Source organism: Cibotium barometz, chromosome 7, assembly GCF_041138505.1.
Source record: "Cibotium barometz isolate CiBa-2024 chromosome 7, ASM4113850v1, whole genome shotgun sequence".
NCBI classification, from domain to species: Eukaryota; Viridiplantae; Streptophyta; class Polypodiopsida; order Cyatheales; family Cibotiaceae; genus Cibotium; species Cibotium barometz.
Genome location: NC_141052.1, coordinates 48207174 through 48226958, shown reverse-complemented (window position 1 = coordinate 48226958; position 19785 = coordinate 48207174). Strand labels below are relative to the sequence as shown.

The window sequence follows — 19785 nt, the reverse complement described above, 5'->3', positions numbered from 1 at the left end:
CACCGGGGCCCTTGTGCATCCACCGAAGCAAAGCAATAGTCTGTCGTCGTTGCCGTCAAGATACAGGCAGTCTGCAACGAGTTCAGAAATTTCCATATTCTTTTTTTAAAAAAAATCTAATAGCCAAAGGTTTATACCTTTGTTACTTAAAAGGATGTTCCCATGGAGAGCTATTCAAGTGGAAAAATTGGAGCTTTCTAACGAAGCTTGGATAGAGCTTTCTTACGAAGCTTGGACAAAGCTCCCCAACAACTCTCAGCTTTTCATACCGCACCGGTGATTTCACTTCGAGCTAACAATCCGGTTGCTTTTCATACCGCACCGGTGATTTCACTTCGAGCTAACCATCCGGTTGCTTTTCTAGAGCTTGGACTTGAGGTTGGTACTTGTGTTTATTCTCTTACATCACATTTAGAGGGTTCATATGGAGTCTAATAACCCTAATGAGTCCGTAAGTGGAGACTCTAGTCGTTTGTCGGATACGAAAAAGGCAGTGGGTAGCCGATCCTGATGTCACGATGACCGACGCGGCGATCTTCTTGATGATCATTTGGTCAGCACTAAATAGTTTAAGGCTCTAGAGTCCCATACTTTGGACATTGATGCCAAGTACGATAAGATACTCCTCTTTCTTTCAGGAGTTAAAAGATAACATGTAAGGTTCTACCACTATAAGTGCTTCAGTGGGAGGGATGCCAGTGACTCCCGCCCAAGGGCAATATGAATGTCGGTACATCTCACTCTAGAGACGTTGCTGCTATTTTAAAAGCTTTGAAACCTCTGGCTTTTAATGGGGAGGAAAAGGAACACAATAAGGATGCAGTCAACACTTTTTTGCAAAAGTGGTAAGATTTGTATCGATTGCGTCACACTCTAGAGGAGATACTCGCGCTTTAAGCGAGCTTAACTCTAGGAGGTAAAGCATACAAGTGGTGGATGAGCTTGGAGTTCAAAAATCAGCCTACTACATGGGCTAAATTTGAAAGTGCATTCATAAAAGAATCTCTTCCAGAGAATGAGATGGATTGTAATTGGATAATTGTGAGATGAGAAATCTCACATTGACTCAGTATATCTCCAATTATAGAGAAATCATTCTCAAGTTTAAAGGTATGGATGACTTTCAAAAAATTCGTGGATTAGATTTAGACTATAAGAATCAAGTTAAATACAGTGAGCCAAAAAATTTAGAAGAAGCAATGAAGTTTGCTTAAATTTTTGACGACACTGTCAAAAAGAAAAAACGTGCGCAGAATGCACAATAGACATCTAGTGTGTCTGAGGGTTCCAAGCATTAAGGTCAAAATAAAAGAAAGGGACCTAACAAGAAGAATGACCAATGTAAGAAGTCTAAAGGACCACATAAACTTCTAAAGCATGAAGATTTTGAAAGAGCTAAAAAAGAACATTTATGTTTTCACTGCATGGAAAAAGGTCATAGTAAACTACAGTGTTCTAAGCTAATATAACATGAGAAGAACCACTGTGATCAAAGTAAATAAATCAAGTGTATACTATTCAAGTGCTCTCTCTGGAGACTTCTCATAAGTTTAAAGAGGTTCAAGTTTATCATGCTGATTCTACTCATGCATGTTGTGTCACATCATCGATGTGGGTGCCAACATTTGGACCACATGAGTTGGTTCGAATGCATGATCACATTAAGGGTCATAAAGTACGAGTTATCATTGATGATAGTGCCACACACAATTTCTTGAACTATACCTTAGTCAAGAAATTAAAGTTACCGCAAAGTCCAAGTGATCATAAGTATGTGGTTTCTTTGATTAACGACTATAATAAAGATGTGTGGGATATAATAGGTCATTAGTCATTCAAGGTCATGAGATACATTAGGATTTTCAAGTTATCCATATCACTCGAGTGGATGTTATTCTAGGTCGAGAGTGGTTATATAACATTGGTTCATCTTTGTCTAGAAGTTATTTGCATAATTCTTTTGAGTTTGAAGTAGATGGTAAGAAAGTGCGCTTGCAAGAAGGTGAACATGATAAGGTGAACATGATGTACCCTCCTCACCTCTTATATGCTCTATGGAAATCAATTGCCTTGTACAAGCTAATGAAGTAGAGAATATCTTTTTGTGCTACATGCTTCTTGATGATGTCATTTCTTTTTTTGCATGTGAAAAAATAAGTGGTTTGTATGAGCATAGTGTTTACATGACTTCTTTTCAATCAAATCATGTTAACAAATAAAAAAAATTAATGAATCCCTAAAGCAATTGTTACAACAATTTAAAGATGTGTTTCCAAATGAATTACCGAAAGGATTACCTCCTGTCCGTGATGTTGAGCATCCAATTGAAGTAATACCTAGCTCAAAGCTAGTAAGTAAGCCTCCCTATTAGCTTATTTTTATGAAAGCAAAACAAGTAGAATGACAATTAAAGGAATATCTTAAAAGTGGATTTATTCGACCAAGAGCTTCGCCTTGGGCTTCACCAATTCTATTGGTGAAGAAAAAAGATGGGTCTATGTTATGTGTAGACTACCGTGGTTTGAATCATCACAATTAAGAATAAGTACCCTTTGCTACAAATAGATGAGTTGTTTGATCAACTCTAAGGGAAAAAGTACTTTACGAAAATCAATTTATGATCCGGATATCATCAAGTGAGAATTCAAGAAGCGGATGTCCAAAAGACTACTAAATTCGAACTAATTTTGGTCACTATGAGTTTTTAGTCATGCCCTTTGGTTTGACTAATGCTCTGGCCACATTCATGACCCTCATGATGGATAGTGTCTTGAAACCCTATTTAGGAAAATTTGTTGTAGTTTTCCTAGATGATATCCTGATATACAGTCATACACCAAGAAAGAATATCATCTCGAATACTTACGGCAAGTATTTGAGTTACTTAGGAAGCATTCACTTTATGCCAAATAGAGTAAATGTGAATTCTTTGTAAAATGAATTCAATACTTAGGCCACATAATCTCAAAAGATGGCATTTGTATGGATCCAGCAAAAGTTGAAGCCATATTGAAATGGCCACATCCCACAAACTTAGAAGAATTATAATTTTTTCTTGGTTTATCTGGATTCTATAGAAAGTATGTCCGAAATTATGCTAAGATAGTTGTTCCGATGATGGATCAACTTAAAGGAAAGGGAACGACCTTTGTTTTGGGAGATTCCCAGTAAAAAGAAGTTTTGAAAAACTTAAGGTAGCTATAGCTAGAGCTCCCATTCTCCAAGTTGTTGATCCGAATCAACCCTTTGTAGTAGAGACGAATGCTAGTAATTATGCAATAGGAGCAGTCCTCTTAGGGGGAAAACCTATTGCATTTGAAAGAAACAATTTGGATAGAGCTCAACAAAATTATTCATCTTATGAAAGGGAGTTATATGCTATAATTCATACCTTAAAGAAGTGGAGGCATTATTCATATGGTGCTAGATTTAAGATAGTCTTTGATTATGAGAGTATCAAATGGAAATCTAGTTAAAAAGAGTTGAAAGGACGCAAAGCTCGATGGATAGAGTTTCTCCAAGAGTTTGACTTTCAACTGAGATATAGAAAAGGGCATTACAATGTGGTAGCGGATTCATTGAGTTGCATGCCCATAGTTAACGCATTGAATTTTACTTAAATTAAGAGTGATTTTTTGGAATCACTTAAGGGGAAGTGCATTGATGATCTGCATTATGCTCATGTGTAGAGTGTCATAGAGAAGAGGGATCCCTTGACTACAAATAAAGATAGCCACATTCATGAGACAGACACTTCTACTAGCGGCGGTAAGTCTCAAGAGATGTCTCAACAAGCAGACATGTCACTTATTACAAGTGATGAAAGAAATCGTTGGAAGAATTTTTTCATTGATAATGGCTACCTACTTTACAAATATAGGGTATGTATACCTTCAGACTCAGACATTAGACACCAAATTTTATATGAATATCATGATAGTCCAAGTACTGGTCATCCTGGAATACGAAAGACATATGCACTAGTTAAGAGATAATTTTGTTGGTCTAGATTAAGTAAGGACATCCAAGACTATGTCTTAAAATGCCAAAAGTGCTAGGTCACTAAAGAAAAATGCCTAAAGGTAGGTGGTTTATTAAGTCCACTAGAAATCCCAAATGGCAAGTGGGAGAGTATCTCAATGGACTTTACAATTGGATTACCTAAAAAGAATAGAGGCCACGATTTGGTTTGGGTGGTCATGGATAGGTTGACTAAAATGTGCTGGTTTATCCTGATAAAAACGACAGTGACTATTTAGTCCATTTATGTTGATGTATGGTTTTCAACCGCGAGCCCTAGTGGCCGTTGGACTTGAGAAAGAAAAGATACAAAAGGTTAAAGATTTTCTTCATCAAGATCTCCAAGAGATAATGAAAATCACAAAAGATAATGTTAAGAGAGCACATGATCGTGCTAAACATTATGCCGACAAAGATCGTATGCAAGTCATCTTTGAAGAAGGTGATAAAGTGTTTTTAAAGGTTCCTGTACACTCTGTATCTTTAAAAGCAAGGAGAATTCTGAAGCTATCTCCAAGGTATTGTGGTCCATTTACAATACTTAAAAAAGTAGGTAGTGTTGCTTATAAGTTAGCTTTACACAGAAAGCTCTAAAGTTCATCCAATTTTTCACGTCAGTAGACTGAAAAAGAAGTTAGGTGATGATGATAATCTCGTTAGTCAAGAGATCCTAGTAGAACTTATCGAACCCCCATCCTTATCACATGCACAAGAAAAAGTCTTAGATTTTCAAGAGAAAAGAACTCAACACTCTATAGGACATGAGTGTTTAGTTAAGTGGAAGGATAGGCCAAAAGAAGGTCCTACCTGGGAAAAGGTAAGCACACTCAAAAAGAGGTTTTCGAATTTTGTTTTCGAGGACAAAAACTCTTATTAAGGGGGGAGTAATGTCATGACAATGGAACAAAATCCTAGAGAGATCGACCATTCGGGCAAGGCATGGGAAGGGTTCAGGGGAGCGAAGAGACTGGTTATAGACTCTAGGGTGATTGGGTGCACTAATAAGAGTGTTCGGGCATGTGTGAAGGGCACTTTCTATTAAAAGAGTTTGGGTCTTGATATAAGAACCGGGGTGTCTTTTTTGGCTATGGTTAGGTGGAGTAGAGAGCTCTCAGCAACCCTTGTGGTGGGGTGAAGAAGTCGTGTAGCACAGGCTACCTCAACATATTGTATCCAATTTAGTACTTGAATAGTTTGAATTTAGGTGGTTTGTACCCTCCTCACTACTTGCTTCTAATGATAAATGCTCCTATCATGCTACTTCGCAATTTGAACTCTTGGTGGACTTTGCTGGTGGACTTTGCAACGGTTCCAGACATGCAAGAAATTTCTCTCAAAGGTGATAAAAGTAGAAATTATTATAGGTACAAACATTGGAGATAGGGCCTTTATTCCCAAGATAACATTCATACCAACTATGCTTTAATTACCTTTTGGCATGAGAAGGAGATAGTTTCCTATGAGGCTAGCTTTTGGTATGTCAATAAATAAGTGTCCCAAAGACAAACATTAAGTGTGTTGGGACTTTATTTGGCCACACAAGTATTCACACATGGACAATTGTATGTTGCTATGTCACATGTTAGATCATCTGATGTACTGAAAGTGTGTGTAAAGGATATTGTGGAACATGAAAGCAGCATAGAAGGTCCAAACGAAGTCTTCACAACCAATGTTTTCTACAAAGAGGTATTGCAAATGGCATAGAGAAGAATGAAAATGTAATATATGCACAAAATGTAGAGAATGAGCTATTGATACAATAGCCTACAAATGCAATAGACTACATTCATAGATATCTTTGTAAATCAAGTAAGCATTTGAAATGAGAATGTTTGCAAAGATGTGACACGTGCAATCTATGTTGTCTTTTTGTAAGTGTGCATGCTTTCAAGTTGATTGATGTTTCTTTTAGAATGAAAATTATTTTATTGTGATGCGAAGACATGAAGTTTAATAGGAGTTGGATGGCAAAATTCCTTCAGTTTATCTCTCACACTAGTGCTACCCTTGCCGGTAATATTGAATGGATATATATAAATCTACTTGCATTCTATGGATTAAATGGTTGACATTGAGGTAAAGCCACCATACAGATCCACAATATGGAGTACCCCATCTATTGCTCAAGGGATGGTTCAAATTGTTGAGACAGCTGTAGGGGCTCGGTGAGTTCTTGTTTATTTTTTTAACAGTTGGATAAGCAAATGTTTTGCTTTTGACTTGCTCTTATTTATAGTGGATTTATTTATTTTTCTTGCATCACTCAAAATACTGAACGCGTCCCCACAGCCAGAGACTGACCTCTAAATCTTATGTAAATGATGAGCGTAGTGTAGTGTCATATTTGATATCATGGGTATATTGCTTAGTATGGATGTGGAAAGGATATCATTTACATTTATTTATGGTGATGGACAATATATTAAATGTATTATTCTCGATATTTGCTATAATATAATCATCATTATTTACCATAATCTGTTTAATTTTCATGGCTCAATTCTAGATCCCCCGTTTTAGGAAGGACAAGCAATAGCATCTCTAATGATCAAACTATTAGAAAGCATAAGTGTATTACAGTATAGAAACTTTCTTTTTATGTAGCTTTTATGTTTTGTGTAAATATAAATTATCATTGATTTATTTTTTTACAATAGGAAATATCTTTACTTTTTTGAACATAGATTATTGCTAGGTTTGTATGGTCGAAACACTTACAAAATGACAACTTTGGGCTCCTAGGAATTTACCAGCTAAGATTGGATCAACTTCATGTACATGTAATGTTTGTAGACTATGAAAAGCCTAATAAGTTATTTTTTTGGTGCATAGGCACTGGACATTATATAATTTTTTGATTTGCTGTCTACAAGCCTCTTCATAAAGAGAATGTGGGGGAGAGAGAGAGAGCTTGAGTTCCTTTGCAAGCAAATACACACACGCACGCACACACACAAAAGAGTGCAAGACACAAGAGAGATGAATGGCTGAAGTTTCTTCTATCTTCTTGTTTTCTCTACAACCTATATCTAAAAGATAAGAGTACATACATAAAAGGGAAAGTACTCTCCTACAACAATAAACAAAGTAGTCAGTCTATAGTGTGAACCCGACTATATGAGATGGCGCTATAACTATGCCATAACTCTAATACTCCAAAGTGGCTATCACATAGCTTATCATACACTGTCGGCATATCAACCATAATTGTACCAACCGTTGTCGTGACGTGAGCGGTATTGCTGGGAAAGTGCGAGACTTCTGGCTGTGAGAGTAGCTTCAAATCCCAGCAAGAAAACACAAACACATAACTCTTCAAGGAGCATAAGACATCTCCATTTTTGATGACATATACATGTGCCAATTCACTTCAATCATTTCCCCAAATTCAGCTTGATGATTGCACATAAATTGTGTATCATGAGCATGACCAGTTCCAAGCATAGATCTCCTGACTCTTTTTCCAAGTGCCTCAAACATATCACATGTAGGCATAACACAATCTACAAAAGATTTCCATATACATGTGACCATTCACATCACTTAAATCTTATATTGCCAACTCCATCATTTCAAGATGTCTCTTGATCTCATGAAAACCTGCTTTCAGATTCCAACAACTCACAAGGCAAAAGATGACACATGGCATATGTACAACATATTCATGTGATTTTTAAAAAAAAACTCCATGTCTAACAATCCGAAATCCAGTGCTTTCTATTCCAAGGTTCTCCAAAACCATATAATCTTTCAAAAACCTTCTTGTTCCCAAAAAAACTTTAAGGAGAAATATCAAGACTATACGATTTTTAAAATCGTAAGTAACGAAAAAAAAAACAAAATACTTATCTCAGACTTTAAAAAAAAAGAAGCGAACTCATGAATTTCTTTTTCCCCATATTCTACTTCGCTTCAGTATGCGCCAATTTCAGCATTCACAAAGGTTCTGATTTCATTTCACTTGTATTCTGTGAGAATTTTGAAGAGCATGACGTTGGATAGAGCTTTATTTTCTCTTTAATTCGAACCCCAGGATGCCCTAAACAGTAGCGCTCCTCACAATTTCTGAGTTTCTGGTTAGATTCCGCTCTGGTTCTCTCCTCCCCTCGTTTCTGCATATCCCCCTTTGCTTCTCTGCGTTTCTGGTTTTTTCCCCTTACTTTCCCGCAAGAGAATCGGGCTCCTTCGCCTTTATCAGCTAAAATTTTAAATTTTCCCCAGTTTGAAATACTGCGCCTCCTTATTTCCTGCTTAATATTCAGAAATTTCCTTAAAAAAAAAACTCTTTCGCATGCCACGCAAGCCGCCACCTTGTGTCTGCGCTGCTGCCCCTGGTTATGCTGCCGATTCGATGGCTGTGCTGTGGGGCTGCTTTGTGGTACCCGCCATGGATGAGAGCTTGGTTGTTCCTATGCTAAGGTAGCTGCCACCCCACAGACTCAATCAGCTTGGGGGGCCGAGCATCCAAGTACTCTAGCACTCTGTTGATGTCGTTCACTAGGCGTTGCGCTAAGGTGTAGCTTAAGTCCTCTCTGATCACCACCCTCAGTAGACTCACATGCTGTGCATCCGGAGCCATAGTGTAGGCAGGCACAATCCAACCATACCTGCGAAGGTTGTCTGCAATCTCATACTCATCGTGTTCGCTCTTGTCCTTGAGAGAGAATGCCACCACTCGCACGCCCACCTCCTTTGACAAAATATCAAACCTCCCAGTCTTGAGAATCCCGTCACACAACATCTTGGCATTGGAACGGCAATTGTCCATTATACTCTTGTAACCCTCAAACCCTAGATGGATGAGTTGATAGTACTGTGCAATGATTTGGCTAGCTCCTTTGGAGAAATTGAGAGTGAAGCTGAGCTGGTCTACCCTCTTAGGATCCATCACATAGTATCCATCTCTCAGCCTTGTTCTTAATTCTGGGTGGTGGAAATGAAAGCCACCACCCAAGACCTTTCCCTCCATTAGCTTCATCATTGCCTTATTAATGCCCAGGCCAACCCCCAGCCTCCAACAGTACATCTCATCATACAAACCCAGAGCCTCCTTGTTTTGCTCATTCCGAGTAAGAACAGAAATCATGGCATTCCAAGACATATTATCTTGAAAAGGCATTCTTTCAAAACCAATTCTTGCATCATGCATGCTCTCACATTTCCCATACATGTTGAGAGGGGTGTTCCCTACTACAAGGTCTACCATAAGCATAAAACTCCATGATTCACACCATACTTATGTACAGAGGCTTCAAGACCTGGCTCAGCCTCAGGTCGTCTTATTGAACCTCATTTACAATATGAACATATGTACTTAGGCATCATATAATGACTCAAGTCATGGCACTTAATCCCATGCATCTGGATTTGCATTTAATGGCCTTATATGCATGGTTTCACACCATAGACGTGCCATGGCATGACATCCACCCCCTCTAAACCTGCACATCCTCTGGTATGTGCCAAATCATCATCAAGATCCACATATATCTGGATGTCATCTTCATCTTCTACATTATCAGAGAGATCATCCTCTTCCTCTTCAGCCATATCCATGCTATCACTATCAAGCCTCTCATCCTGAGTCTCCTATGAATCAAAAGGATCACTGTCATGCCTTCTTTTAAACATCTTGATCCTTTTGCCTGCTACAAGATTCTTTATCTCTGTTCCATCAAGCTCACACAGGGTATACGTGGCATTTCCATGCACATGCTTGACAATGTAAGGGCCAAACCATCTTTTTGTAAACTTTCTTTGAGCAGTGAACTGGTTGTCAAGACTACTATCATACATTAGGACCCAATCACCTTCTTCAATAGATTTTGGCCGGAGTTTGTGTCTTCTATCAAATCTTTCTTTATTTTTCAACCTTGCATCTTTCAAACGAGCTTTAGCAAGCTCTACATCTTCAGGCCTCCTCTCTAGCTGCCTTATTCGCAATGCAAGGAGGTCTTCCCTGTTCAATTCTTCCACCCAGGGTAATACATTCCAAGTTGGAACTACTTCTTCAACTGGCATTACTGGCTTCTGTGACCATACATTAATTCTGCAAGCATGTATCCTGTCACTGAGCTATGAGTTGTACGGTCAGCCCACAAGGCATATGGTAGTAGCCTTGGCCACTCTCGCATTCTTCCTCTGCATGTCTTAGCCAAAGCTTTAATGATTGGAGGATGTCCTCGCTCACTTTTACCATTGCCCTCAGGGTTGTAAGCACATGTTAGAGCCAATTTGATGCCAATTCTAGAGAAGAATTCTCTTGCTTCTTCAACATCTAGCTCACCCCTGTCAGCTGTTATTTTCCCAACACAACCATACCGGCAAATCACATCTTCCAAGAGAAATTTGCATAATGTTTCCGTACTCTTTGTTCTAAGAGCACGCCCTTCCACTTGATTTGTCAAATCTTCTCTTGCAAGTATGTACCACATCTGCCAAATTCCCAAAGGCATTGTAACTAGATCCACTACCCATTTGTAGTGCATGGCAGGTGGGTAGGTTGGTTGCAAGCCATCACGATGTCGCACATTTGAGTACATTTGACATATCATTCATGCATGTTTCCACATATTGGGAAACATCCTTGTACATTCCTTTCCACCAATATCTTTGCTTTATTTTGGTAAAGGTGGCCCACACACTTCGATGTCCAGCCCAGAGACTCTCATGGAATTCTTTCATGAGCTTCCCTTGAGTCTCTTTATCACATATGACTCTCTGTGGCATAGCATTCCTCTACTTAGGATGCTTCCACAGGTACCCATCCTTAGAAAATACCCATATGCTTTTCTCTGAGTCAGACCAATTTTCCTGTCTTGTCAGAGTACTCAAGTATTGACCAATAAGCAACCAATCTCCTTCATACATTTCCTCAGTAAAAGACTCAAGTGCATTTGATAGGCAAGTATGGTCCCCTTTTGCATATGCAGTAGTATAGAACTTTGTACCTACATCATCAATGTCACTAATCATCCCTTCTTCATCTTCATACCTGGCTCTTGATAGCATATCTGCATGTTGAACTACAGATAGAATACCTAATAGTTACATAATAGTTGCTTAGTCGGATATATGTATCTTTGCTCAGTCGGATTGTTGCTCAGTCGAAATTCTACTCAGTCGGATTATTGATCAGTCGGAGTTTGTTATGATCTGGTTAGTCGGATATTATCTGTTAGTGTCTTGTGACATCCTAGTTACAACTGTCTAAAACTGTCTGAAGTCACCTATTTATAGGGACTTTGTAGTCGTCTTTTACAAGTAGTAAGAGAAGAAGGAGAAAGCAATGTATGATTCATCTTGATCAATCAAACATGGTATTTCAGTTCTGTTCTGTTATTCTCTATCTTGTTTAGCAAATTTCTACTCAATTTGTGTTCTCTATGCTCTGTTTGTGTTTAGCCTGATGTGGGAATTGAAGTTAGTGTTACCTAATGGGGTTGTCTTTGCTGTGTCAGTAGTAGTTAGTTGTGTTGTGTTTGTGAACCCCAAACACATTGGCGATCCTGCTGGTCCCGTTCTGTTACGAGAAGGAAAATGAATGTCAGAGGGGGACAAAAGAGTAGGAAGGGTTTACTATACCAGGGCTCAGGCCCGAATTGGTAACCCTGACCCGTTTCATTATGCTGACGAGGGTGAAGATGATCAGGAACACCAAATCCCTGAAGAAATTGTTGTAGGCCAAGGGGGGGAAAGTTCAGTTGCACCAGAGAGGAGGCTCGTGGGGGGACTTCTAGGCGCCCTAATCCTGACAGGAAGGTCTGCAGGAGTTAGAAGGAGTCTTCAGTTCAACCCATTAAGGGGGGCTACCAGGCAAAGACCTAGGAAACCACCTCAGCCACATCCGATGGCTCAACAACTACCCAACCCTAGGGTGAAAGCAGCTAAATTCAGTGGAGGATCTAAGGAGGATGCTGATTGTCATGTAGCTCAGTTTGAGACAAAATGGGAAGCAAATGGGTATACTGTGTTGTACAATGATGCAGTTAAATTGCAGCAATTTGCAGCCACTCTAGAAGGGAAGGCCATGAGTTGGTTTAGCCAATATGGGATACCACACTTCCCAACATATGATGATCTTAGAATAGCCTTTTTACAGAGATTCAGGAGGGAAAAGACTCCAACAGACATTTTAAGAAAACTCCGAGACATCAGACAAAAGAAGATGCTTGTAGAGAACTATGCTCAGAAATTCAAAATTCTGGTTGAAAGGTTACAGGGAAATGAGAGACCCACCAATGAGATGCTGGCCGGTTATTTTCTGAAAGGATTGAGAAGTGGGCTGAAAAATGCAGTGGCTAGCATTGATATTGCAGGTGGAATTAATGATTTGGTAATTGCAGCAACTAGAGTAGAGAAAAGACTTGGAAGCGGCAAGGGCAAACACACCAGAAAGAATGATTCGGATTCAGATGACCAGCCAGAGTCAGCATCAGATTCTGAGCAGGAGGATTCAGAAGTAGGATCCGACAGTGAGGAAGAAGAGGTGAAGACAAAGAAAAAGCACAAGACCAAAGCAAAGCAATCCAAAGAGGAGGATTTGGTAAGTAAATTGAGAAAGATAGGTTATTCTGTTGCAGCACCAAAAGAAAAGAAGTTCTGTGAAATTTGTGACAAGGATGGGCATACGACAGCTTTATGTTGGTATAATCCCAAGAACAGGGGTCAGACTACACCTTATGCAGGTAGAGGCAGGGGTGAGGTTGCAGCAAACCAGGCTGCTCCAACTAGGGGCAGAGGAGGATTTCTGAGAGCAAGATCTGATAGACCACCATGGAGGGAACAGGAAAACAATGAAGGAAGACAGGCAAGAGTCATGCCTTGTGTTTATTGTTCAGCACCAGATCATTAGATAGGGCCAACTTGTGCCTTATGGGTGAAACATAGAGAAGAAAGAGGTGTCCCAGTGCTTAGGTACAATCAGAATAACCAGCAGGGCAGCAGCAACCACCGAATCAACCAGCAGCTCAAGCAAATGTAATCAGCAAGGTCCAAACATACAGGAGCAGCAAAGTAATGAGCATACTGAGGATCTTGAGGATATTGAGGTATTGGCTGTTACCAGGTCTAAACAAAAAGGACCAATTGATTGGAAGGAACAAAAAGGCATCAGGGACCAGGTACAAAGAAGAATTTTGAAGAATCAGGACAAGCAAGAAGAATCGGAGTTGGAGGATGAAGAAGAGTTAGTTCTGCATCAGTCAGAAAGCCATGTGAAGATGAAGGATGAAAGGGATAAAGATTGGTTTGAGGTACTCATAAATTCTCCCTTGCAATTATCATTAGATCAGTTGTTAGCTTTGGTTCCAGCATTTAAGGAAAGATTGCTTAAAAGACTTCAGGATCAGCACAGTCAGGAGACAATCCGACTTTGGTTCCAGCAGTTAATAGCATTGATCCAGCAGATGTTGACTTTGTGGTTCCTGTCATTAAGGTTGAGTACCAGGGCAGGGTTTTTGATGAAGTTCTTTTGGATCAGGGGTTAACATTCTCCCTGAAATTGTATACAAAGAAATGGGTGCAGCAAATTTAGCCCCAGCACCATTTCAGGTGAAAATGGCAGATCAAACCAGGGTGCAACCATTGGGAATTTTGAAGCAGCAGGAAATTGAAGTTGCAGGTATGGGATTCTTGGTAAATTTTGTGGTAATCAGAATGTCAGAATCACTATCACCTTATGAAATGTTACTGGGTAGGCCTTGGTTTAGAATGGCTAAAGTTAAACAGGATTGGGGATTGAATGTGGTGGTTCTGACCAAGGGGAAAAAGAAGATTACTGTAACCATGCAGGGTAAGAGAAATATGTCTCTTAAAGAAAAGCCATTGTTTGCACAGACAATTAATCTTGCTGAAGAAATAGAAGATGATGAGGAGGAACAGTTTTTAATGGCTAATCCAACAGTGGTGCCACTATTTGATGTTGATGTAGAAAGAATATTGCAGCTTGTGGAATATCAGAATCAGGAAGAGTCTGAGTTCTTGCCAGGTCAAGAGATTGAAGGGACAGTGTTCAGACAGTTGCTGGAACAGCAAACAGAGATTGCTACCAAGGAACAGATGGAACAAGAGCAAAAGGAGGCAGGAGAGATGGCTGTAAGGATTTATGACAAGAAGTATGGCACGTCCAGTCGGGTTAAAGAAGATGATCTTAAGGAATTGAATTTGGGTACAGATGCAGCACCAAGGATGGTGAAAGTAAGTGTGCAGGTGGAAGGACAATTTTTGGAGGATCTTTTGCAGTTGTTACAGGACTATATAGATGTCTTTGCTTGGGAGTATTCTCAGGTAAAGGGTATAGATCCTGCATTACATCAGCATCGGATTAATTTAAGAACAGATGCAGTTCCAGTGGTGCAGCAAAGGTATAGGATGAATCCGAATTTTGCATTACAGGTGAAGGAAGAAATAGATAAGTTGTTAGCAGTAGGGTTCATTAAACCTGTGAGCCAGGTGACATGGTTATCTCCAATCATTGTGGTGCCTAAGAAAAATGGGAAGCTGAGAGTATGTGTTGATTACAGGAAACTCAATGCAGCAACCATAACAGATCCTTTTCCAATGCCATTTTGTGATGCAGTGTTAGATGCTGTAGCAGGTCATGAAATGTATAGCTTTCTGGATGGCTTTTTAGGTTACAAATCAAATTAGTGTTGCTGAGGAGGATCAGCATAAGACTGCTTTCATTACTGAGTTTGGTGCATATGATTTTACTGTCATGAGTTTTGGTTTGAAAAATGGACCACCATCCTTCAATTATGTGGCACATAAGGTTTTTGAGCCACACTTACACGACTTCATGAGAGTATTTGTTGATGATTTCTCTGTTTTTGGTAAGAAGGACTTACATCTGATGCATCTGAAGTTGTGTTTGGAGAGGTGTAGGCAGTTCAGACTGGTCTTGAACCCTTTCAAGAGTGTGATTGCTGTGAAGAGTGGGATTTTGTTGGGCCATGTGATCTCACAGGAAGGCATGGCAATTGATGTGAAGAAGGTTGAGGCTATTCAAACAGCAAAGTCTCCTACTAATGTGAAGGAAGTAATGAGGTTTGTGGGTCAGATTAAATGGCATGCCAGGTACCTCCGATATTTAGCCAATATTTGTGCACCATTGACACATTTAACTAAGAAGGATGTACCTTTTGTGTGGGCTGAGCCTCAAGAGAAGGCATTTCAATTGTTGAAGAAGATGGTAGCTGTTGCACCAGTTTTGCAGCCACCAGATTGGACTCTACCTTTCCATATTTTTGTTGATGCCTCAGATGTAGCAGTAGGGGCAATTCTGATGCAGGAGAAGGTGAAAGGATGGTACAGGCCAGTATTTTATGCCAGTCGGATATTATCATCTGCCTGCAGAAAGGAATTATGCTGTGACTGAAAGAGAAGCTTTGGGGATGGTATATTCCTTGAATAAGTTCAGGCATTATTTGTTGGGGAACAGGGTAATATTTCATGTGGATCATCAAGCCTTGCTGTATCTGATTAAGAAGCCATTGTTGACATGAAGATTAGCCAGGTGGATGCTTTTGTTTACAGGAGTTTGACTTTGTGATTGTCCATACTCCAGGGAAAGAGCATGCTATTGCTGATTACTTTAGCAGGTTGGAAACTGGAGAAGCACCAAGTGGGGTGGATGATGATCTACCAGATGCCCCATTGTTTGAAGTTCAAGCTGCTGAGTCGGATTCCTGGTATGATCAGTTTTTGACATTTTTAACTGAGGGATTTATGCCAGTAAAATTTACTCCAGATCAGAGAAGGAAGTTTGCTTTGAAGAGTAGACCATTCTTAGTGATTGCTGGAGCATTGTACAAAAAGGGAATTGACCAGGTGATAAGAAGATGTGTACCTGAGTATGAGCAGAAGGCAGTAATTCAGGAAGCACATTCCGGAACAGCAGGAGGACATTTCTCAGGGGATATTACAGGAAAGAAAATATTGCAAGCTGGTTTGTGGTGGCCTACAGTTTTGAAAGATGCCCATGAATATGCCAAGAGATGTGTGATTTGTCAAAAGCTTGGACAGCCAGATAATTCAGATAGGATATCAGATCATCCTATTTTGCCTTTGGAACCATTTCAGAAGTGGGGAATTGATTTTGTGGGACCTGTCAAGCCAACAACTCCAAGAGGTAACAGGTATATCCTTGTTGCTACTGATTATTGTACAAAATGGGCTGAGGCTGTAGCTCTGAAGGATAACAAGGCTGCAAGTGTTGCCAAGTTCTTGTATCACAACATCATGACCAGGTTTGGGTGTCCTGTAGAATTGGTCAGTGATAGGGGAACTCACTTTCTGAATGATGTAGTTTCTGAACTAACAAGAACTCATATGATTATGCACAAAAAGTCTACAGCTTATCATCCCCAGGCGAATGGACAAGCTGAGAGTACCAATAAGACATTGGTAAGGATCCTCAAGAAGATTGTGCAGGATAACCAAAAAGCTTGGGACTTGAAGCTGGACTCTGCTTTGTGGTCTTATAGAACAGCTTTTAAAGTTACAACAGGGATGACACCATTCAGGTTGGTATATGGATTAGAAGCAGTTGTGCCTATGGAATTTGTGGTACCAAGTTTAAGAGTAACTGCTGAGAAAATGTCTCCAAGTTTGTCAGTGAAGTACAGGAGCAGGTATTTGATGCAGTTGGAGGAGGACAGATTAGTTAGTTCTTACATCACTGAGGTGATTCAAAGAAGAAGACAGGCTTGGGTGACTATGAATGTCAAATTTAAGGTGTTTCAGGTTGGTGATTGGGTGATGGTGTACAATTCCAGGTTGGGACCTCATCCTGGTAAGCTCACACTGAGATACAAAGGGCCTTATCAAATTGTTGAAGATCTGGGACAAGGAACCTTTATTGTGGCTGATGTTTTTGGAACTAGGGTTGAGAAACCAATTAATGGGTTCAGGTTGAAAAAGTTTCAAGGAACACCACCACATTTGGATTGGGCAAGTTCAGCATTGATACAGGTGGCACAGGTGAAAATGGATCCAGAAGAAAGTCCGACAATACAGGGATATGGGTCTGCATCGGATTCGGACTCAGTCGGATTTTGCTGGGTCGGATCTCAGATAGTCGGAGTTTTTGAAAATTTTCACAATTTTGCATGGTGCCTTGATTTGAGCGGTGAGTGGACACTTAAGGAGAGTATCATTTCGAGGCAGCCAGAGTTTGATCGCACTTTTCGCGCGTACCAGCGTGTGCGAGGTCCTTTCTCTCCAGCGTCCATGCAAGACCACTCGCGCATTTTCTCTGCGTTTTCCTTGCACTCGCCTATCACCATGCCGAAAGCTAAGAGCTCTGCAGGCATGCAACCACCAGCGGAGGACGAGCAGCGGGATGCTCTGAAGAAGAGGCTTCGTAGGAAGGGAGCAAGGATGAGAGTTGAGGTTAGCAGCTCTGAGGAAGAGGAGCGTGCGGCTGAGGAAGACGACGAGGTTCCTACACCGTTGTCTACTGGCAAACTTACACAGTCGCTGATGGATCCCTACACCGATTTCAAAGTAGAGCTCGACAAGACAGCACCCGGGAATGCAACATGGTTGAAGCAGGTCGGTTTGCGGGAGTTTGTAGGCTTGCCATGGGATGACTGGAGGAATAACTTCTATGCTAAAAGCCAGGTGGAGATACTCAGAAAAACAAAAGGCGCAATTTCTTCAAAGGTGAGTCTTACTGTGGAAATGGTTGCAGAAGTATTTCAATTACCCTATGTTTCGGATGCTGTGATCCCAAAATGTCTTGATGAAGTCTTGAAGAAGGAGTTTGGTCCCAGAGAAGGGGGTAGACAGTATTATATGTTAAGGAATGTTAACTATGCTAGGAGGGAACAGCTCAAATGGTATCTTGAAAGACTGTGCTCTATTATCAAATTTGATTACATGTCGAAGGAAAATTATGCACCATTGTCTTGGGCAGAGAAAGGAGAGGAGGTTAGCTGGGCACATTGGTTATTTGACAAGATTCATGGAGAAATATTTGGGTCGGACAAGAGAAAGACACAATCCAATAGCAGGTTGAGTGCTTATTTAGCTGCAATGTTTCAGTATGCACAGAAAGTGGAAGTGGGAGAGATTATGTTGCTAGATAAAGAAAAATACAGCAAAGTAGAGAGAGAACAGCAGTCTGAGAAGGTGGTAGAGCAGAGGTCGGAATGTGATGAGTTGGAACCTGACAAGAAGGAGTTGTATCAGAGTATGCTTACAGTTGGGTACAGTCCGACAGAGGCCTTCAAGGTAATATATGGAGCTCAGAAAAAACCGTATGTTGAGGATGTAGAAGTGCAGCCTTTGATTGATGCATCAGGTTCACAAACACCCAAGATGTTGGGGAAGAGTTTTACACTGTCCAAGAAGAGGAAACTTGAATTGGGGGGAACCAAGTTAGTTGCAAAACTTGACTTTGGAGCACAGGTGGTGAATCAACCAGGGTTTGTAGTGAAGGATGTGAGTACTGCTCAGTAGTATCTGAAGGCACTTCAGTATTTCATCGAGAGTCAGCAGGAGAAGATTGAGCAGCAGCATCTTCTGAATGAGATAGTAACTTCAGAAGATTACCAGGATAAAAGTGCGCAGATGAAGCAGCTTGAGGAGGAATTGAAGCAGACAAAGGTGACGCATATTGCTGAAAAGGCTCAGTTATTGGAACAACATGCATTGGAGATAGCTAAGGTTAAGATGTCTTTAGGAATCTTCAAGGAATGGACAGCAAAAATGGATGATAGGGTTACATCCGAGTTGGATAAATTGGCTAAAGATAATGCAGAAATGAAGGTTGATAATGAAATAATGCAATTGAGACTTCAGCCTTTACAGGTGTTGGAAAAACAGATGTTGATGAATGAAGAGTTGGATGTAAATGGAGTGCTGATGGCACAAGGGGATGTACAGATTCTGAAGCAACAAATGCATAGCACTATGCAGGATTCTTGGGGAATGATCAAGGAGAGGATGTCAACAATGATAAATTATCCCTATGATGTTATGACAACAGGGTTTGTAACTCAGCATGAGGCAAGTTTGGTAGAAGAGGTTGGACAGTTAAAGAAAGAACGTGAGTATTGGATTCAACAGGTACAGGAACTGAAAGAGATGCAGAGTGTGAAGATTCAGAGTGATAGGACTGTGGAGGAAATGTTTCAGGACCTAGAAGTTCAGGTGGAAGTACCTATTATCAATTTAAGTGTACAAACAGCAAGTCAGAGTGAGCAGCCAGTGGAGACTTCAGTGGAAGATAAATCAGCAGAGATGACTGAGGTTTTGAAGGAGGTTCCAGTTGTTGAAGGGATGCAGGCTGAGCAGCAAAATGATGTAGTACCTGATATTTGAAGAAGCAGCATCACATTTTGTCATGTGGCCGGTCTTTTCTGATCAAGGGATTGTGAATTCAAGTCCGATTTCTTTGAAATCAACCACCGGGCTGTGCCATGTGTTGAACTACAGATAGAATACCTAATAGTTACATAATAGTTGCTTAGTCGGATATATGTATCTTTGCTCAGTCGGATTGTTGCTCAGTCGGAATTCTACTCAGTCGGATTATTGATCAGTCGGAGTTTGTTATGATCTGGTTAGTCGGATATTATCTGTTAGTGTCTTGTGACATTCTAGTTACAACTGTCTAAAACTGTCTGAAGTCACCTATTTATAGGGACTTTGTAGTCGTCTTTTACAAGTAGTAAGAGAAGAAGGAGAAAGCAATGTATGATTCATCTTGATCAATCAAACATGGTATTTCAGTTCTGTTCTGTTATTCTCTATCTT

The 19785-nt window shown here is 40.2% G+C and overlaps 1 pseudogene; it reads right to left on the bottom strand.

Moving 5' to 3' along the window:
- Nucleotides 1-8437: 8437 nt before the first annotated feature.
- On the bottom strand, nt 8438-9004 carry LOC147637103 (glutamate decarboxylase pseudogene; annotated as a pseudogene).
- Nucleotides 9005-19785: the final 10781 nt, after the last annotated feature.